The 22895-nt window shown below is 38.3% G+C and overlaps 1 protein-coding gene and 1 long non-coding RNA gene across 4 annotated transcripts in view; one reads left to right on the forward strand and one right to left on the reverse strand.

Moving 5' to 3' along the window:
* The window catches only part of DENND1A (DENN domain containing 1A), a 537858-nt gene that overhangs the window by 225187 nt on the left and 289776 nt on the right, over positions 1–22895 (forward strand). The window lies entirely within an intron of this gene.
* The window catches only part of LOC145545065 (uncharacterized), a 35926-nt gene continuing 30543 nt past the window's right edge, over positions 17513–22895 (reverse strand). Inside the window, exons 4-5 of the long non-coding RNA XR_014081846.1 lie at positions 20468–20553; positions 17513–19714 (exon numbers count right to left, since the gene is read on the reverse strand). This is a non-coding gene — a long non-coding RNA (uncharacterized LOC145545065). The remainder of the gene's footprint in view (positions 19715–20467; positions 20554–22895) is intronic.

Raw genomic sequence — 22895 nt, forward strand, 5'->3', positions numbered from 1 at the left:
GGAGAATTCCAAGGACAGAGAAGCCTGGCAGGCTACAGGGCTACAGTCCATGGGGTCACAAAAAGTTGAACATGACTGAGCAACTAACACACTTCAGTAGGTACCATCAGAAATACAGTTCACAATGTAGATGGTATATGTTATATCTGCCAGAATTGGCTCCTATAGAGATGGTGGGGGGACAGTAGCTATTGTTGAGGTACATGTCCGTGGTCATGTACCAAGGACATAGTAATCTTTGATGCTAGTGGAAGGCAAGCCTTTGCAGAAAACTTAACTGGATATGGGAAAGTACCCGGAGGAAGGGGGAGGAGAGTAAGAGGCTGCTGGCTCTCTGAGGTCAAATTTAGAAGTGAGCAAAGCATAATCTGTGCCAATCCCAAAGAAGGACAATGCCAAAGAATGTTCAAACTACTACACAATTGCACTCATCTCGCATGCTAGCAAAGTAATGCTCAAAATTCTCCAAGCCAGGCTTCAACAGTACGTGAACTGTGAACTTCCAGATGTTCAAGCTAGATTTAGAAAAGGCAGAGGAACCAGAGATCAAATTGCCAACATCCATGGATCGTAGAAAAAGCAAGAAAATTCCAGAAAAACATTTGCTTTATTGATTACGCCAAAGCCTTACGCTGTGTGTATCACAACAAACTGGAAAGTTCTTCAAGAGATGGGAATACCAGACCACCTTACCTGCCTCCTGAGAAATCTGTATACAGGTCAAGAAGCAACAGTTAGAGCTGGACAGGAACAACAGACTGGTTCCAAATTGGGAAAGGAGTACGTCAAGGCTGTGTATTGTCACCTTGCTTATTTAACTTATATGCAGAGTACATCATGTGAAATGCCGAGTTGGATGAAGCACAAGATGGAATCAAGATTACCAGGAGAAATATCAATAACCTCAGATATGCAGATGATACTACCCTTATGGCAGAAAGCAAAGAGGAACCAAAGAGCCTCTTGATGAAAGTGGAAGAGGAGAGTGAAAAAGCTGGCTTAACACTCAACATTCAAAAAAACTAAGATCATGGCGTTCAGTCCCATCACTTCATGGCAAATAGGTGGGGAAACAATGGAAACAGTGGCAGACTTTCTTTTCTTGGGCTCCAAAATCACTGCAGATGGTGACTGCAGCCATGAAATTAAAAGATGCTTGCTCCTTGGAAGAAAAGCTATGACCAACCTAGCATATTAAAAAGTGGAGATATTTGCCAACAAAGGTCTGTCTAGTCAAAGCTCTGGTTTTTCCAGTGGTCAAGTATGGACGTAAGAGTTGGACTATAAAGAAAGCTGAGCGCCGAAGAATTGATGCTTTTGAACTGTTGTGTTGGAGAAGACTCTTGAGAGTCCCTTAGACTGCAAGGAGATCAAACCAGTCAATCCTGAAGGAAATCAGTCCTGAATATTCATTGGAAGGACTGATGCTGAAGCTGAAACTCTTTGGCCACCTGCTGCGAAGAACTGACTCATTGGAAGAGACCCTGATGATGCTGAGAAGGTGGGAGGAGAAGGGGCTGACAGAGGGTGAGATGGTTGGATGGCATCACTGACTTGATGGACATGAGTCTGAGCAAGCTCTGGGCAGAGGGTGATGGACAGTGAAGCCTGGTGTGCTTCAGTCCATGTGGTCGCAAAGAGTCAAACACAGACAGAGCAACCGAACTGAAGTGAAGAGCAATTATCTTTGTCTTGTTCTCAGTACTTAAGGGAGAACAGTGTTTTAATGTGAAGTTTGAGCTGTAGATTTTTTTAGAGCTGCCCTTAAATTGAGGTTTCCTTATATTCCTAGTTTTCTGAGAGTTTTTGTTATGAATAGATGTTGAGTTTTGTTGTTTATTCTGCATGTATTGCTGTAAACATCTCTTTTATTTATTCTTTTGAAATGGTAAATTAGAATAGAGCTTTAAAATGTTCTACCATCCATTTAATAATATATTTTATTCTATTTAGTATATTACTGGTCTTGGTTGGCTAATATTTGGTTTAGAATTTTTGTGTCTGTGTTCATGAGAGATACTAAGTTATGTACTTTTATAATGTGTTTGTTCTGTGTTGTTATCAGAGTTATTTTTCTTGCAAAAGTTCAGCATTTCTGCCTTTCACATATAAAGCTTTAATCCACCTGGAAATGCTTTCTATGGCTACTGTACAGTTGGGATCCATTCCCCTCTTTCCCCAGTTTGGGTGTTCAATTGCCCTTATAACATCTTGACTGTCTAGTCTTTCCCCTAGGAATTTTTTTTTTTTTTTTTAGTCTTTCCCCTAGGAATTTATAGTGCCAACCCTGTCATAGAGTGTTTTCCTATATTCATGGTCTTATTTTTGGCTTTTCATTTTTGTTCTGTTAGCTAATTTGTCTATCCTTGTGCTAATCAGTTCCTGTGTTGATTATGATAGTCTTAATACCTGTCAGGAAAGTTTCCTTACTTTTCTCAAAAATATCCTGCTTTTCTTGGTCCTTCCTTTCCATGTAAATTTTAGACTCATCAAATTTCATAAAAGTCATGGTGATATTTTGATTGGACTTTTCACTGAATACATAGAAAAGTCTAGGGTGAATTGACACCTCTGTTAATTGAGTCTTCCTACCCAATTTTTCAGCATAAGACCCTTTAGGTCTTATTTTTAATATCTTGTAGTAACATTTAAAAGTTTCTTGGAAATTCCCCGGTGGCCCAGTGGTCAGGACTTGGTGCTTTCACTGCTGTGGTGTTCAATCCCTGGTTGGTAAACTAAGATCCTGCAAACTATGTGGCATGCCCTCCCCCTAAATTTTTTTTCTTCCATAATGATCCTGCATGTCTTTGGATCATTTTCCCCCTAAGAACTTTTAAAATATCTTTTGTAAATTGCAAATACCTTTTGCATTTTGTTTTTGCATTTTCTGTTTTTCTATTCTTTAGAAATTCAAATGATTTTTGAGTATTTATTTTTTGCCCAGTTCTTTAATTAATTGTACTCATGTCTTTTGGATTTCTGATAGAAAAGTATTTAACTTATAAATGACTGTTTGGTCTTTTCTTCTTTCTATTATTTATACCTTTTATTTTCTTGTTTGGTTGTGGTGCCCTGTGTCTCTAGTATAGGGTTGTGTAGAGACAGAGTGAATACCCTTTTATTATTCCTGATTTTAAAGTATTTTAACATTTCTCTAGTAAGATCTTATATATTAGTTCTTTATTAATTTAAGGAGGTCCTTTGGTGTTTCTAATTTGCTTTTACTTGTGTGTTTAATTTACTTGCCACAAATGAGTTATGTCTAATAGCTGCTCTTACATGAAATCACTTATTCTCTCATGCTGTTTTATTTGCAGTACTGCATTTTCATAGTGCTTTGTCTCTGACATGGATTTCACTTATCTTGCTAGGGATTTGTGGATCAGCAAAATTCTGAAATAGCAATTCTGGAATGTTCTCAGCCATTATTTCTCTGACTATTGCTTCTTCTCCATTCTTTTTATTATATCCTTCTGGAAATCTGATTAGGATGTGTTTAACTTTTTCACTCTTTTTCATGTTGCTTATCTTTTTCATATTTTTTTCTTTTTGTCTATTTAAACCATGTTATGGGTAACACCATCCACTCTTTTCTAGCTGTCACCCAGGAGTCCTGATGATTGTGGTGCTCTATATATTATCTGTTTATTGTTTTATCCAACTTTATAGGTAAGAATTTGGATTGCAGATCTATGTGAGAACACACTTTTGGTTAGATATTGTCAGTATCAGTAGAGATGTTTGCCTTCCAGCCTGTGAGAACATCGAGAATGGAAAATTCTCTACTGGCGGAATGTATTCAATTCTTTTTATCATTCCACTAGAGATATAGTCTTGAAGCTTTAAGTTGTAGTATCTTTGGAGGTTTCTAGGCTTTATCTCCTTTCATTTCTGCCTTCCATTTCTATTATTTGGGAGCTAAAAGAGCCCATAGTTTGGCAAAGAGCTTCAGGGTAAAAGCCAACTTTGATGCTAATATTCCATTCTGAGTTTGAGTTTCCATTCATTTTTTTTTGCTCTCTGGAGCCTATACTTTTTGCTAGGTTAGCATTATGTTTAAAGATTGTGTGTGTGTGTGTGTGTGTGTGTGTGTGTAAATATATCATTTTAATTGTATTGATTGGGAGAGTTTCTCAAAATATCTCCATATGCCAAAAAGGAAGATCTAAAAAATGTAAACACACATACACATTCTCTCTCTCTCACTTAAAATTGGTATGAAAGTTTGACAAATGTATACAGATGTGTAACCACTACTGTAGTCAAGATATATAGAGTTTCTTGTTTCCCTCAGAAGTTTCTTGTTTCCCTTCTCTCAGAAGTTTCTTCTTCTTCCCTGGTGCCTCAGACAGTAAGGAATCCACCTGCAATGCAGGAGACCCAAGTTCGACCCCTGGGTCGAGCAGATCCCCTGGAGAAGGGAATGGATACCTACTCCAGTATTCTTGCCTTGAGAATACCGTGGACAGAGAAGCCTAATGGGCTACAGTCCATGGGGTCACAAACAGTTGGACATGACTGAGCAACTAAGCAAACACACACACCCCCTTTTCAGTCACCCTCAGCAACGCTAGGGAACCAGAGATCTGTTTTGCTTCACGATAGGTTTGCTTAGGTTTTCCTAGGATTTCACACCAATGGAATCATACATTATGTACACTTTCATGTCTAGCTTTCTTTTGCTCAACATAATGTTCTGTGATTCATCCGTGTTACATTTATGAGTAGTTTGTTCTTTTTATTGCTGAGTAGTATTCTGTTGTATGGATATATCCCAGTTTATTTACTTGTTGATAGACATTTGTGTTGTTTCCAGGTTTTCATTGCTGTAAATAAGATTGATGGAAATATTCATATTTAAGTTTTTGTATGGACATATGATTTTTCTGGGTCTTGAGGTATAATAACTTTATAGGAAACTGCAGAATTCTTTTCTAATAATACATGAGTTCCCAGTGCTCCTCTTCCTCATCAACTCTTGATATTGTCAGTCTTTTTCATTTTAGTCATTCTATTGAATTATGGCAGTATCTCACTGTGACTTTAATTTGTGTTTCCCTGATGATTTATAGTGTTGAAAGTCTTTTCATGTACTTATTTACTAGAAGATACTGCACATCATCTTTTGTAAAGCATCTGTTCAAACCTATTGATCATTTTTGAGAATGGGTTCTTTGTCTTATGATTACTGAGCTAGTAATCATAATGTTTTTATTTTTATATGTTTTGACTATAAGTCTTTTATTAGATAATGTGCCTTGCAAATATTTCTCCAGTCTGTGGCTTGGCTTTCATTTTCTTAAAAGTATCTTTCACGTATCATAAGGTTTTAATTTCAAAATCCAGTTTATTGATTTTTTTTCTTTTATGATTCATGGTTTTTGTATCCTATGACATCTTTGCATAATACAAGAGCACAAAGATTTTCTCCTATATTTTCTTCTAGACACTTTATAGATTTATCTCATATTTAGGTCTTTGATCCATTTCTGGTGATTTTGTATATGATGTGAATTAAGGAAATTGGTATTAATATTATAAACTGCAGTTATTAAAACTGTGCTTTTGTAATAACAGCAAAATATGAAGTACTTATGGGTAAACTCAACTATATTTGCATGACCTGACCCCAAAAAGTATAAAACATTGCTGAGATATGTTAAAAGAAGAACTAAATAAGTAAAGAGATAAAGTATGCTCTTGGATTCAAAGACTCACTCTTGTCAGGATGTTGTGATGCATAATTTGGCTAGGCTCTGATGCCCAGTTGTTTGGTCTAACACTCGTCTAGATGATGCCATGATTAACATTTATAATCAGTTAACTTTAAATAAAGGAGGAAACCCTCCGTAATGTGGGTGAGCTTCATCCAATCAGTTGAAGGCTTTAAGAGCAAAACAACAGGTTTCCCCAAAAAAGAGGGAATTCCGCCTCACAGTTGTAAGAGAAATCCTGCCTGAGTTTCCAGTCTGCTGACCTGCCCTACATATTTTTTGACTTGCTTGTACCAATCCGTTAAAATAAATCTCTGTATTTATATATGTCCTATTGATTCTGTTTCTTTGGAGGACCTTTACTGGTACAGATGTCAGTTCCCTCAAGTTGATCTACAGGGTCAGTGTGATACCACTAGACTTTTTAAATAGAACTCGACAAGCTAGATTCTAAAATTTGTATGGAAATTCATATGGCAAAGGGCTTAGCCAAACAAAGTTTGAAAAAAGAAAAAAGTTGGAAGAAATATATTATCTGATTTCAGGTCTTGTTGTAAAGCTATGGTAATCAATAGTATACATTGTGGTATTGACACAAGAATAGGCATATAGGTCAATGGAACAGAATAGAGAATAAGTTAATTATTTTTTAAATAAAGGTAATTAAAGGAGGTGGGGAGAGGATGGTCTATCAAGAGAAAGTGTTGATGGAACACTGTTGTTGGAACACTTGAATGAAGATGTGTTTTTCAATAAAGAAGAAAATATCTCTAATTCCACCAACCAAAAATAAAAATTGTGGTGCATTTTCTTTTAGTCTTTTATTAATAATATAATATCCATGTAATACATATGCACATATTAATTTTTCTCTCTTTAATATGGCTACTAGTAATTTTTAGTTGATGTATAGTTGACTTATATTAATTTGTAGAACAAATTAATTCAATATTTTGTGATGCAATATTTTTATAGATTATAATTTAAAGTTATTATAAGATATTGGCTATTACATTCCTGTGTTGTGTAATACATGCTTGTGTATTATTTATTTTAAACATAATAGTTAATACCTCTTAATCTCCTATCCCCAGCTTGCCCCTTCCCCCACATATTTTTAAATTTACATATTTGAGATCATATATAGTTTTTATTTGACATTCATTTTATATATTTCTGTAATGTTAAATATTTCTCTCTGGAAGACATTTTAATGGCCACATAATACTAAATCACATAGGAGATTCATACTTAGTCTAATAATCTTTACTGTTGAAATTTATAATAGTACTAGTAGCTGCCACTTATTGATTACTTTCCACATGAAAGCTGTGCTAAGCATGTCACATGAATTATACTGTTGAATCCTTGCGAGAGCTCTTTCAAGTAGATAGTTCCATTTTAAAGAAAAGGAAAACATGAGTTTTCAGTAGGTCACCTATTGCTAGTGTGTGAAGTTTGGGTTTATAATCAAATGTCTTGTATTCCAGCCCTTAAGAAAAACATTCTGCTAAGTTTTTAAAAAAGGTTTATTTATTTATTTAACTTTTTGACTGAGATGGGCCTTTGTTGCTCCATGTGAGCTTTCTCTGGTTGCTTTGAGTGAGGGCCACTTTCCATTGAGGTGCACAGACTTGTCGGTGTGGTAGCTTTTATTGCTGCAGAGGACAGACTCTAAGAGCATATGAGCTTCAGTAGTTGTGGCACAGGGGATTAGTTGCTCTGAGACACATGGGGTCTTCCTGCACCAGGCACTGAACCTGTGTCCCTTGCATTGCAAGGCACATTCTTAACCACTGGACCACCAGGGCAGCCCCACACTGCTAATTTTTAAGCTCTCTGCAAGCTCTTTGCATTTTTTTGCTGTCATAAGTAGCTCTAAAGAAGATATCATTGTGTAGAAATCATTGTCTACATTTCAGATATCTGAACTTCTTTTCCCCTGCCAGTCCTTCATGTATTTTATCCATTCTCATCCAATAAAATATCTTCAAAGCCAGTGTGGTTGTCCAATGTAGCACGTGGGGTGAAATAATGTACAAACTGCAGAGCTGTCCTTTTTGGTTGATGAAGGCCTGGGCCAAATAAGCACCAGGCCAGGACAGGCATTCCTGTTGGAATACAGATTTGCAGGGGAACGGATCTGAGAGAATTCTGTGGAACTATTTGCTGGTTACTTGTTTTGGAAAACAAAGGAGCACTAATTTTTAGTAGTCTATCCCCTAGGACATTTAGTCCCACTTTAAAATAAAATTAGGTAACATTGGTCAAGTCACTCAACCCCTTTCTGTCTACCTTGTTTTCTTCAGCTGAGAGAAGGACACATTTAACATTTATCAAGTAAGCTCAGACACATTTCCTGAGCCTTTTTGAGCCCCACTGTTGTAATTACTCAGAATGTAGAACACACACACACACACACACGCACGCACGCACGCACACACGCACGCACGCACGCACGCACGCACACACACACACACACACACTGACCTTTAAGCAAAGGGATCTTTCCTCAAGGATCCTCAGTTTGTTCCCTGGATCCACCGTATTGGGGCTTTGGTTTTACAGAAGCAGGATCAGCCACCACTCCTGCTCAGGCGGTGCGAGTCTCCTCTCCTCGGAGGTCACACTGTTCTGCCTTTTGTGTATGACGTGGTAATGAGAGAGTTAAATCATCTGGGTCCTTGGCTTCTATTTTCTGCAGATCTGCCTATCCTCCTTGTGTTCTTTTAACGTGTTGTTGAGAGCACAGGTGACCTAAGTGAGATAGGAGGTCATGTCTTAGTTTGTGGAAAGGATTGTTTTTAAGCAGCTTAAAGATAATGTTTATGTTTAGGATGTCCTTTCATTTTCATTTCCAAGTTTAAGACTTAAGTATCATTGGTGTTAGGGGGGAAAGATGAGACAGCTTTACAGTCTCTCTGTTATTCCTTCTGTCACTCAACAACTCTTTCTGGGGTTCCTGGTTTTTGAATTGAGTACTAAGTGTCCAAGAATCCTGGAACCCCACCAGAGAAGAAGAGGAGAAAGACTGATAGATTAAAAATTGAAGAAAACTGGTAGGTGAAATAATGCCCATCCAGTTTCTCTTACCTCTGCTAATGGGAAGATGTCCCTTTAAATTTTCTGTCTTTGTTAATAGGAGCACAGTGATTTTTACTTGGAGAAACCTTTGTTAAAATGACAGTTTTAAATGCAAGACAAGAAAAAGTAATATGGAACCTAGTAGAGATGAAATAAGTATGCATGTGCGCATATTTATAAATATGCATTTTTTTCCTTTTTTTCTTCTTAAAATGGCAAGAGGGATATCTGGGGAACAGGATATACTCTGCAAGCAACTCTTCATGGTGGAATTTGGGGATTCCTTTTAATGAATGCAAAAGACATGCCTCTTTCATTGTTTGTATAGCTCTGATTTCATTTTAAACTTAACTGGCACTTGTTAGAGTAGTAGCAGGGATTTTGTAAGATGTCACTGTTAACATAGCATCTTACAAAGTTTGCTTGAAGTGAGTGTACAAAGGGTACTGATCAGTAGAAATCGTTTTAGCCTTGTGTTTTTTATTTTTTGTTTTCCTATGCCCCACCTAACTAACCTTGGGAAAACTTGGTATGGATAAGATCTCTGTCATAATTTAGAAAGGAACATGCTAGATCCTTGCCTCTTCTCTGTCTAATGAGTTCATGTAAAAAATATATCAAAAGAAATTCTCATAGCGGAATCCTCACATTTCAAAGGGGAGTGTATTTATTATAAGAACTGCTGATTCATTAGGAATGCTTCCTAATTTGAACAGCAACAGCTGCTTCTGGTTAGAATAAACTCCATCTCTTTTGTGTCCTCTCTCTCCAAGGAGATGTTAAATTTTGTTTAAGATTTTTCTTCTGCTTTAGCTTTTTTCTCCTGTTTTTCCATTTTTCCTCAGTTATGGCACTTTATTCTTCTTAGTGTTCGCAACCCGCTATACATGCCCCCGACTTGTAGAAATGACTTTTGTCAAGATTATAAATGCTAATAAAACTCTTCTGATAATGTGTTTTGTTTGCATTCACAGTGGCAATGGAGTGTATTGTGCAGCAGTAAGAAAAAAGTCAAGACACGTTGTAGTCATGAATTCTAAGTGTGATAATTTAAAGTACTGGGAGCATTTCAGAAACTGCCATTGTCCATTAAATGAAACGACTGTATTAATGTATCATAGCATGCTGTTCTAATCACCTTTCTCCAAATACCAGCTTTTGAAAGAAACATGGCTGTATTTTTTATACAAAATCTGAAATCATGTAATTGAATGGCTTGGCAGAATAGGTAAATGAATGTAGCAACATGCATTCAAATATGTCCCTTTGGTTTGTAATGAGCTGATTGAAGTTTGCAGTTGTAAGACTTGCCATTTTATTTCCTGATTTTATATTCTGGACCCAGACAAAGGTGCCAGTTTTTCTGTATTAACAGTAAAAGGAAGAAGAAGAAAATTGTTCATAAAAATCAAGAGGCCCTTTTTGGGAATCACGATTGGATCCTGAGCTCCAGTAGCCTTTGTTCAACCATCCTCTGTGAATAAAGGTTCTTGTAATGTGACCGTTTCTACTTAATTTTAGAATTAAGCCCTGTTAAGATTTAAAGAAATTCTGCCACATATGATGGAGCTGGTCATCTGCCCCATGAGTGAATGTGTGTGTGCAAGCTCATGTGAGAGATAATTGGTGACTGTGCACACTTTTCTCAATGCGGTTATCTCAGTAATTACCCTTGTTGATTTATGTGTCTGGTTCCTCCTCTGGACACTGAGCTTCTTAAAACTAGAAACTGCATCTTATTCACCTGTTAGCCCAGGTTGCAGCAAAGGGCCTCACAGTCAATACATGTTTGATATCTAAATGAGCCATAGAATACTAAAGCCAGATGGTTGTCAGAACAGATATCAAAATGTGCAGGAGACAGAAGGATCCTCAAATTTGGAGCTAAACAACATTATTTCACATCCTGGTTAGTAAGAGACTATGGGAATTTCCCGTAGAATCCAACTGAAATTTTGATGTTTCAGGGCAATTGTAGATATTGAAGACAGCAACTACTCTACAGTCTCTCACACAAGAGCAGCCATGTTCTTTTGCACCCTAGTTGGTAGGAAATATAGCAGAAAAAGAAAGGCAAGAGTAATGCTGAGGGATTGCTAATCCATTCACTGGGGACAGACAACATTCTGGGTTTGTTGAGATACCCTTTTGATTCTGAAAAATGCATGGCTCTGAGTAAGTCTCTTCCACTCTCTGAACTTCCCTTTCTTCTGCTATAAAATGAAAAGGTTGAACAGTTTAGAGCAACTGGCTGCTCTCACACCACCTTTGACTCATCTGGTTGGGCAGGTGACAGGGAGCTTGGGTTCTGCTTTTTCTGGTCTTGGAGCAAACCCTTGGCATTACCTATAGTGTTATGGTCAGACCTCTGGGCTGGCCTCATAGCTAGAAGAAAGCAAGGCAATACGGAGGTAGGATATCCTACAACCCCAGTGTAGACAGATGGTTTCTTTCATTTACATGTAAGATGTATCTTAGGTAATTTATTGGTATTGAATAACACCTGTTCTGTTCAGTCACTAAATCACGTCTGACTCTTGGCGACCCCACAGACTGCAGCATGCCAGGCTTCCCTGTCCTTCACTTTCTCCCTGAGTTAGCTCTAAGGGTCTATTGAGTTGATGCTACCTAACTGTCTCATCCTCTGCTGTTCCCTTTTTTTGCCTTCAGTCTTTCCTAGCATCAGGGTCTTTTCCATGAGTTGGCTCTTCACTTCAGGTGGCCAAAGTATTGGAGCTTCAGCTTTAGCATCAGTCCTTCCAATGAATGTTAAGGGTTGATTTCCTTTAGGGTTGATTGATAAGATCTCCTTGCAGTCCAAGGAACTCTCAAGAGTCCTCCTCTCCAGCACCACAATTCAAAAACATCAGTTCTTAAGCACTCAGCCTTCTTTATGGTCCAGCTCTTACATCCATACATGACTACTGGAAAAACCATAGCTTTGACTATAGGGACCTTTGTCGGCAGAGTAGTGTCTCTGCTTTTTAATACTCTTGTCTAGATTGGTCATAGCTTTCCTTCCAAGGAGAAAGCGTCCTTTAATTTCATGGCTGCAAGTCACCGTCCACAGTGATTTTGGAGCCCAGCAAAATAAAGTTTGTCACTGTTTCCACCTTTTCCCCATCTATCTGCCATGAAGTGATGGGACCAGATGCCATGATCTTAGCTTTTCTGAATGCTGAGTTTTAAGCCAGCCTTTTCACTTTCTTCTTTCACCCTCATCAAGAAGCTCTTTAGTTCCTCTTCAATTTCTGCCATTAGGTTGATATCACCTGCATATCTGAGGTTATTGATATTTCTCCTGGCAATCTTCATTCCAGCTTGTGATTCATCCAGCCTGGCATTTCACGTGATGTACTCTGCATATAAGGTAAATTAGCAAGGTGACAAGTATACAACATTGTCATACTGCTTTCCCAATTTTGAACCAGCCTGTTGTTCCATGTCCGGTTCTAACTGTTGCTTCTTGACCTGCATACAGGTTTCTCAAGAGACAGGTAAGGTGGCCTAGTATTCCCATCTCTTGAATAATTTTCCACAGTTTGTTGTGATCCACACAAAGCCTTTAGCATAATCAATGAAGCAGAAGTAGATGGTTTTCTGGAATTCCCTTGCATTTCCTGTGATCCAGCAGATGTTGGCAATTTGATCTCTGGTTCCTCTGCCTTTTCTAAACCAGCTTATACATCTTGAAGTTCTCAGTTCACGTACTATTGAAGCCTAGCTTGAAGGATTTTGAGCATAATCTTGCTAGCATGTGAAAAGAGCGCAGTCATTCAGTAGTTTGAACATTCTTTGGCATTGCCCTTCTCTGGGATTGTAATGAAAAGTGACCTTTTCCAATCTCGTGGCCATTGCTGAGTTTTCCAAATTTGCTGGCATGTTGAGTGCAGCACTTTAACAGCATCATCTTTTAGGATTTGAAATAGCTCAGCTGGAATTCCATCACCTCCACTAGTTTTGTTTGTAGTAATGCTTCCTAAGGCCCACTTGACTTCACACTCCAGGCTGTCTGGCTGTAGGTGAGTGACCACACCATCATGATTTATCCAGGTCATTAACACTTTTCTTGTATAGTTCTTCTGTATAATCTTGCCACTTCTTATTAATCTCTTCTGCTTCTGTTAGGTCCTTGCTGTTTCTATCCTTTACCATGCCCATGCTTGCACAAAATGTTCCCTTGGTATCGCCAATATTCTTGAAGAGATTTCTAGTCTTTCTCATTCTGTTGTTTTCCTCTATTTCTTTGCACTGTTCACTTAAAGAAGGCTTTCTTATCTCTGCTTGCTGTTCTCTCAAACTCTGCATTAAATAACAAGGAAGTTTGCGAATGACATACTGTTTTAATGCATTGGGTGAATTGAAGGTATTCCTGTAACATTTCCTTACTTGGGGTAAAGCAACAGCTAGTGCCTTGGTGTTGTGAGACATTGGAATGACCATGGGAATATGTCACTACTAAAACTTGTCTTAGTCTAAGTGTGGAAATGGCAAAGTCCTTTGGGAAGAATAAAGAAAAGGCTAAAATATACAATGTGGCTTAATAAAAGCCCTGATAGATTATGATAGTGGCTACATACTATGTTATTTCATTTATTTGACATTTCTGGAAAAGGCAAAATTATAGGAATTGGAAACTGATCAGGTGCTGGGAGTGGGGGAAGTGTTGACTACAAAAGCATAGCATAAGTAAATTGAGTGATATGGGGTGGAAGTGTGCTTTGTCTTAATTGTCTGTGGCGGTTACACCACTGTGTACGTTTGTCAAAACTCAAAGAACTGTGCACTCAAGTAAAATAATTTTAATTGAGGTTAAAAAGGAGTAAATTTTGAACGACAGAGGATGAGATGGTTGGATGGCATCATCGAGTCAATGGACATGAGTTTGAGCAAGCTCTGGGAGTTGGTGATGGACAGGGAGGCCTGGCGTGTTGCAGTCCATGGGGTCACAAAGAGTCGGACACAACTGAGCGACTGAACTGAACTGAACTGAATGGTGGGAAGAACAGGTGGTAAAGAGATGATCTCAGTATAGTGTGATAGACACCCTACAAGGGATGAGGGGGATTAATTGGGGTGGTGGTGGTGGTTGTTCAGTCGCTAAGTCCCATCCGACTCTTTGCAACCCCATGGACTGCAGCACGCCAGTCTCCTCTGTCCTCCACTAGCTCCCAGAGTTTACTCAAATACATGTCCATTGAGTCAGTGATACTACAGGGGAGTATTCTGGAGTGCTGGAAATGCTGTACATACTGATTGTGGTGGTGGTTACACAGATATATATAGTTATCAAAACTTCTCTTCATGTGTACATAGAATGGTTGGGCTTTATTATGTGTAAATTATAATTTGAAATTGATTTATAAAAAAGGACCATGAGTTCTGAAATCAGAAGACCTTACTTCAAATCTTGACTGCAGCTTTACTAGCTTGGTGATCTTGAGCAAGTCACTGAACACCTTTGAGCCTCCGTTTCTCCTTCTGTTAGTTATAGCTGATGATACCCATGTCATGTAGCTCTGGCAAGGAGTAGAGAAGGGGAGTAGAGATAATGCCCTTGAACTGCTTGGTCCCTGCCTGACATAGCTTAGGGACTAGATATTTTCATTCCCATCCTGTGAATGGCTCAGTATGGAGAATGAATCTTTGAATTAACTGAAGCTGCTGTATTTTAAAATAGAAGTTAAGTTCAAACATTTGTGAAAGGTAAAAATGTTAACATCCATATGTTTGTTTAATGATAGCTTGGAGAGTCTTATTACTGTTGCTATCTTTTAAATCATTATAGCATAAATCTTCTAGGCTTAAGTCTTATTTAATTAGTCAAGAACAATATGTAATATTCCCTTCAGTCAGGAAAGCCTAAGTAATTATTTGCAATGTTATCTTGTAAAGAGTCATTAACTGAGGAATATTTGAAACAATACTAGTGACACATTTATGATTCCTATCTTTTTTCTTTGTTTTCATTCAATCTTTGAAGTGAAATCTTTTATCTTGTATCAAGTGGATAAATATTTTTCCCTCTTTTGAGGGGAGGTCTAGTGTATTTATTTACTTTTATTGAAGCGTAGTATAATATTATATAATTTATAAGTATACAATATAGTGATTCAGAATTTTAAAGTTATACTCTGTTTATAGATACATTCCCCATGTTGTATAATATGTCCTCATAGTTTATTTTATACCTAATAGTTTGTGCCTCTTAATACCCTATCTCTTTATTACCCTCCTTTTCCTCTTCCCACTGGTATGTTTACTGTTCTGTATATCTACGAGTCTGTTTCTTTTTTATTATATTTACTAGTTTGTTGTATTTTTTAGATTTTATATAAGTGATACCATACAGTATTTATCTTGCTGTGTCTGACTTATTTCACTTTTAGCATAATGCCCTCCAACTCCATCCGTGTTGCTGCAAACGGCAAAATTACATTCTTTTTCACGGCTAATTAGTATTTCAAGTTGATAAGTATTAACAAGATTTCTATTGACCCTAGTCCCCTGTTTTATGACAAATGTTATGACAAATTGTAAAGAATACACACATGCTTGTGTTGCAGGAAGGGGAACCCCTTCCGGTGTCCAAAATTGGGCTCTTGTCTAACACTTGGAAAAGAATTGTCCTAGGAGACACACATGCTGACAAAGCAAGAGCTGTTATTGGAAAGGGCACCTGGGCAGAGAGCAGTAGGGTAAGGGAACCCAGGAGAACTGCTTTGCCACATGACTCTCAGTCTTGGGTTTCATGGTGATGGGATTAGTTTCTGGGTTGTCTTTGGCCAATCATTCTGACTCAGAGTCCTTCCTGAGGGTGCACTCATTGCTCAGCCAAGATGGATGCCAGTGAGAAGGATTCTGGGAGGTGGTCGGACAGGTGCTGTCTCCTTTTGACCTTTCTCAAACTCTTCTGGTTGGTGGTGGCTTATTAGTTCCGTGTTCTTTACTAGGACCTCCTGTCATAAAACAACTCATGCAAATGGTTATGGTGGTGCCTGGACAGGGTGAGCGGTTTCAGTCACTGTGCTTCCCCTAACACTTGTGGTGCTCAGCATTTTAAAGGCATTTGAAATAATCCAAAATGTGGCTTAGAACCACTCCTTCTCCTGAAAGAGCAGGTGACCATCTCCTACCTAATAATCACAATAGAAGCCACCTGTTTTTGAGTGCCTGGTGTGGTCTGTGGACTCTGATGGGCACTCTGTATTATTTGCATTAGAGGGTTATAATTAAATTTGTATTAAGTTGCTTAATTCATTCTATACGATGGCCTTGTTAGGTAAATAGGAAGTATTGTCCTTTGGCAGAGGAAAGTGGGCTTGGAGAGATAAAGTTACAGCTCAGGGGGAGCCCTCTAATAGGTGAGGGAAACAGGCCTGTTGTTCTGGGCTGTCCTCCTCTCCTAAGACTCACACAGTAGATGTTTATTCTGTGGGAGGTTCACTCTTCAGGCCAGCCTTTGCCTAATAGAAACTCAGTTTTTAGTTCTTCTCCTGGAGCCAAATCTTTTTAATTGCATTCAGTAGTTTCTTTAAGTGATTAAAACAACATTGAGATAAGCCTTCACTATTAGAACCTTCTTTTTAGAGGGCTGCCAGCTACCTGGGTCTTAGAACCTTTGAGCTTACCTGCTTCCAGACTTCCCCTTTCAGTTCAGTGTCCACTCTGTCTTTAAAGTGCACTTCTAAAAAAACAAAACTGATCAAATCCCTCTTAAAACTCTTCTTTGCTTTCAGGAAAAGAGGAAAACTCCCTAGTCTTGCACATAAAACTCCTCACAAGCTGGTCTTTTTGGATTTCTCTATTCTCATTTTCTTCTACTGCCAAGAATCCCATCTGCACCCCCCAACCCAACCTCCCAACTGACTCCCCCCAAAAATCACACAGAGAAACATCTTGCCCTTATCTTTAAGTGGAAACCAACCACCTCAAGTCATTTGTAGTCCGTTGTCTCTGTGCTTCTGGTGTATTTTGTCCTTCCAGTTGGAAGTACACTTTTCTTTCATCTAACTTCTCTTCTTTATTCAGCTAATACCCACGCCTGATTGAGATGCTCTTCCTCAGCATTTCCACAGCTCTCAGTGCCCCGTTGTATCACAGCAGCCTCACAGTGCATCGAGATTAACCATTTACTTGTCTGTCTTACCCTGAGAGACCTGGGTTCCTTGAGGACAGACAGTGCTGTGTCTTGCTCATGTGTTTATCTTGGCTGTCTAGCACAGGTTGGCATGTATTGATGCTTACTAAATGCTTGTATGAACCATCCAGCCTTGAGGATTTGGCCTCAAAATCTAACAGGGAAAAAAAAAATTCTGAGCCTTTTTTCTTTCCTCTCTCAACTTAACATGGCCTTGCATAACTGAGTGTCTCCTTTCTGAGACCCACCAAGCTTTATGGAGGCTGATTGGTCCCACAGTAAGGAAGGTCACTGAAAAGCCTATTAACCCACCATTCTTCCCTGAACCTGAGATCCATAATAAGCATGGTGCAGTGGAAAGAGCATGAGACTGGTGTGACCAGTTTGTAAAAGAGGTTTCATCCAGAGAACCTCTTTGGGAACTGGGTGGTCACAGTTAATCAAGCACGCTTAAGGAAACAAGAGGATAGGCTTTAGATTCTGCTCTCCCTAACCAATCCACCCCCCTACAATCAAACAACATGACTTGGAAGTTGGTAGGCAGGGAGGAATCACACATGTGGCCTTTAAAACATTTTTGAAGTAAATAAAAGTAATACATATTTATTGTAGAAAGCTTTGGAAAATACAGGAAAACACACAAAATGAAAAATCATTTGTACATATTATAGAGCCTGCTTTTATATTTAAATATATTGTTAGTATTTTTCTATGTTGAAATATTTTTCTATAGTCTGATTTTAATGAATATATAATATTCCAAGGGGGAGGGGCAGTATAGGGGTACAAGGTTAAGTGGTGCGTACTATTATGTATAAAATAAACTGCAAGGATATATTTGTACAACATAGGGAATATAGCCAACACTTCATCATAACTATAAATGGAGCATAACCTCAAAAAAATGTGAATCACTGTATTGTACACCTGGAACTTATATTGTACTTTAATTATGCTTCAATAAAAAACAAGTAAAAATAAAAAATAAAATTTTATGTTTATAAGTATAAGCTTGTGACTCTAAAATAATTTTTTTTTCTAATAACATCAAACTTTAAAAAAAAATAAATCTTACACTCGAAAGTTTTAAAAGGTATTCCATTATTTTGATAGTCCATAATTTGTGCATTACTGTACACTAGCTTGGTTCTAAGTATTTATAATTATGAATAAGATAAAGTACTTAAAACACAAAAAAACCTTTATCAAATTTTTAAGGTACTGCATGCTCAGTAGATAAGTCATAGAAAATACAGAGAAGGATGATGAATGAAACAGTTATCTGTAATCCCACTACCTAGTTCAGTTCAGTTCAGTTGCTCAGTCGTGTCCGACTCTTTGCAACTCCATGGACTGCAGCATGCCAGGCCTCCCTGTCCATCGCCAACTCCCAGAGCTTGCTCAAACTCATGTCCATAGAGTCAGTGATGCCATCCAACCATCTCATCCTCTGTCGTCCCCTTCTCCTCCCACTCTCAATCTTTCCCAGCATCAGGGTCTTTTCAAATGAGTCAGTTCTTCGCGTCAGGTGGCCAAAGTATTGGAGTTTCAGCTTCAGCATCAGTCCTTCCAGTGAACACCCAGGACTGATCTCCTCTAGGGTGGACTGGTTGGATCTATCTCCTTGCAGTCCAAGGGACTCTCAAGAGTCTTCTCCAACACCTCAGTTCAAAAGCATAAATTCTTCAGCACTCAGCTTTCTTTACAGTTCAACTCTCACATCCATACATGACTACTGGAAAAACCATAGCCTTGACTAGATGGACCTTTGTTGGCAAAGTAATGTCTCTGCTTTTTAATATACTGTCTAGGTTGGTCATAGCTTTTCTTCTAAGGAGTAAACATCTTTTAATCTCATGGCTGCAGTCACCATCTGCAGTGATTTTGGAGCCCCCCAAAATAAAGTCAGCCACTGTTTCCACTGTTTCCCCATCTATTTGCCATGAAGTGATGGGATCGGATGCCATGATCTTAGTTTTCTGAATGTTGAGCTTTAAGCCAACTTTTTCTTTTCACTCTCCTCTCACTTTCATCAAGAGGCTCTTTAGGTCTTCTTCACTTTCTGCCATACGGGTGGTGTCATCTGCATATCTGAGGTAATTGATATTTCTCCTGGCAATCTTGATTCCAGCTTGTGCTTCCTCCAGCCCAGCGTTTCTCATCATGTACTCTGCATATAAGTTAAATAAGCAGGGTGACAATATACAGCCTTGACATACTCCTTTTCCTATTTGGAACCAGTCTGTTGTTCCATGTCCAGTTCTAACTGTTGCTTCCTAACCTGCATATAGATTCCTCAAGAGGCAGGTCAGGTGGTCTGGTATTCCCATCTCTTTCAGAATTTTCCACAGACTCTTCACATGGACATCACCAGATGGCCAACACTGAAATCAGATTGATTATATTCTTTGCAGCCAAAGATGGAGCAGCTCTATACAGTCAGCAAAAACTACCTAGAGATAACCATTAATTTATCTTCTAGTCTTTCTTTGAGTGTATGTGATTGCATATGATAAGTAGTTTGTAAATATTGCTTCTTTTCAATCTAAAGTTGACCCTTGAAAACATGGAGGTAAAGGTGCAGCCCCCATCACAAATTGAAGATCCACATACTCCTATCTCTGCCTCAAAAGCAGAAGAGTCCATAAATGACTCCCCCAAGGGCAGGAAGCTGAAACAGCTTGGATAGAAGCAGTATTCAGACCGTAGTTCTTTTCATTCCACATATTGTGATCAGTAATCGAACACAAACTTTTCCCCACAGTTACTTAAAGATCTGTAAAATGAAAATACAAGTACTGCATTTATTGAACAAAATTCATGTATAAATGGACCTGCACAATTGAATCAACTGTCTATTATTTCATGGGCATTTTCCTACAGTATTTCTAAAAATATTCTAAACCCTTATTTTCTATTGCCTGAGTATATCATAATTTATTTAACCATTCTTTTAGCATATATTTAGATGTGTGTACATATGTTTTGCTATTATAGAGGTATAGAACTTCCATTTAAAATCACCAAAAACTTACATAATTTAATGTGGGTGGAAATAAAATAATTCGTGGATACATTTTCTAACCCTCATAATCTGCTTTTAACAGTTATTCACTGAAAGAAAATTTTCCTGCTCTCTTTCATACTATATGAGTTTTAGAATTTATGTCAAAGAAACCTGTTTCTACCAGGATTGCTGGCTGAGCTTCCTGTCTCTAAAGATTAGTATTTAGGGTTTCTTTTGAGGGAGACACACAACTGGTGGTGCTGCCAGGGAATGATGACTTACTGCTTGTTTAACCAAATGCTTGACCTTCCTCTAAGCTATCACACTCTAAGAGAGTCTAATGACTCCAGTTTAAAGCTTTTGTAGCATTTCGAATTCCTTCCCCTGGATTATAATAAAGCAATAAGCCATAAGCACAAAAATTGTTTTAAAAATAAGTAGGATATTTTGCCAGGGAAGCAACAGAGAGTGACTAATGACATTTTATATTTCAACTCTGATCACTTTGTAGTGGATGCCTACCTTCTCAGGTTGCTCAGGATTGGTTTCCTCCATCCTGTTGAAGGACTCTGCTGAGGAAATTGCCTGCTCCAGGCTCTGGCTATGTTCTGTGATTATAGTGCAGAGAAAACATGTGCCTTAGCTCCTTGCAGGGTGACTTATCCATTACTTCCCACATTTTCCAAAGTTTGTTATGTTGCCTCTATTAGATCATTCCTAATTCCATAATGGTTTCACATACAAATTTAAATCAATGACTTGCTTTAGTGGAAGCTATGCCTTAGTCAACTCTTAATCCAGTGCCTGGCTTATATTAGGCAATGAAGGAAGGAAGGAAGGGATGAAGAGACGAATGAATAAATGAGAGCTAGCCATAAAACAAATGAGCATAAATTGGTATTCCAGAATAAATGATGGTCTCTGCTGTTACTATTTTGATCTGTTAGGTGCATGATGACTGGCACACCAGTATAGGTACTTGGAACAAGATGGGTCTTTCAGTTGGACAGATTATATCCTCTTCAGCAGGGTAGCTGTGCCTCTGTGTGTACCAGAAATTTGTTTCTCTCGTGCTAGCCTAGGACTGCCAAAAAAAAAAAAGATGAGCTAGCCGTGGAGGTTTTCTTTGTAGTAGGAGACTCTGATGGGCAGGACAGATGCATCTGGCAGAACAAAGCGAGGAGAAGAGCTATTTGGCTTATACAAATTCTGTTTTACCTTCACTTAAGACCTCAGTCTCATTTCCAAAAACATTTCGGGAGAAACCTCTTGGTAAGAGAGTTGCTCTGTCACAAAAGGTAACTTGAGAGCCATTTCCTGTCTGCCTTTTTTTGCCAGCTCTCTAGTTGCAAGATCCTGCCTTGTACCCAAAGGAAGCTTTGAACATCAGCTGTCTCGAACAATCTCTAGCCTTATCACTTATTTTAATGCTCCTTGCACAGGTCACTCTTGGATGTGGTGCTCTGGGCAATCTCACCCCAGAATGCTTCCCTTCCTTTATTTAACCTCTGACCTGTGAAAACAAGAGTTAATCAAGAGTTCTAAGGTAGCTAAGAGGAAGGGGAAGTGTTTGGTTACAAATTAAATATGAACAAGTCATAAGTCATAAATCCCCAATAGTGCTACCAGTTGTGTGTCTCAAGTTGCATATGGTACAGGGTGTTTGGGTTATAAATTCAAGTTCAGGGCTCTCTGATTGCTTGGGGTGGTTGGTTAGTTTTCTTTTGGTCTAAAACTCTCTGCCTTCTAAAACATTATGTTTATTGGACCAGCTACATCTATGTCCTACTTTCTTTCTGTGTACCCGTTTCCCTTCCTTTCTTTACCTGCCTGCCTGCTTGTGTTGATTGGTTTGCTATCCTGTGACTTGAGACAGAAGTGCTTTCCTGAAAGAAGTTAAGCATATGGAAAAAGTTGCCAAGGAAAGGCACTGAAGCATAGAGCATAAATGGTTTTAAGAGACAGTCAGACACTTTTATAGAGAGATTTGCGACTGAATGATACAACATTCAAGCAGAGATCTGGGGTGGAAATGAACTTAAATTTAAGTGCTATTTGTGGAAAACTGATGCCCTGTCTAATCTAGCATTTCCTTAATTGTCATCATAAGCATACATTTAAAGCTTTATGCTTTAAATTTTTAAAAAGGCAACAGTCTAAGAATCTATGACACAGGCCATTGTTTCTCGAGGTAATTTCTTAAAAAACGCACCTCTAAGGTGTGTTTTTGACACAAAGGCATTGATTTTTGACACGAAGCACTGGAAGCTTAAAATGTATCTTTGGTCAATGCTTGATTAAAACATTTTAAATCGAGCTATTTATATTTGTGTTTCTAAATGTAACGTGTACACTAATTCCTAAAGCAGTAAAGAGCTGACACATGACTAGTGTCCCTGGAGCTGGCAAAGTAAGAGAACATGCTGAATTGTTGGGAGGCAGCCAGAGTTGGACTGCTCAGAATGCTTCGAGCCGAGGGGCCTTTGGAGGCAAGCTTTCATTTTATCAGGGTATTACAGTAAGAACTGCACGGTAAGGATTTTAAATCCTAATCTCAGGATTGACTATTGCACTTGATCAGGTTGTACAACTAATACTGTGTTGCATGGAGTGAGTAGAATAGAAATCATGTTGGACTGGTTTTATGTCTGAGCTGTGCTTTTAGTAGCTGTACTGTTCTAGGTAAATCACTTTGCTTCCCTGAGACTCGGTTTTCTCCTCTGTGAAATGGAATGATAATTTATCTCATACAGTTGTTGTAAAGAATAATATGTCAAAGCACCTAACACTTCATAAATTTCCCCCTTTCCTCATTAGCTTCTTCTTCTAAGCTCTAAAATGTGAATAATATCAAATGTTGTCTCAATGGGATAATTACTTTTGTTGTTTACTACTGAAAGTAGGACAAGACTTCTTGTGTAGCCATTTCTTCCTTTTGTTGTGGTTTGTT

This window comes from Giraffa tippelskirchi, chromosome 4 (assembly GCF_054371585.1).
Source record: "Giraffa tippelskirchi isolate mGirTip1 chromosome 4, T2T-mGirTip1v1.2.pri, whole genome shotgun sequence".
NCBI classification, from domain to species: domain Eukaryota; kingdom Metazoa; phylum Chordata; class Mammalia; order Artiodactyla; family Giraffidae; genus Giraffa; species Giraffa tippelskirchi.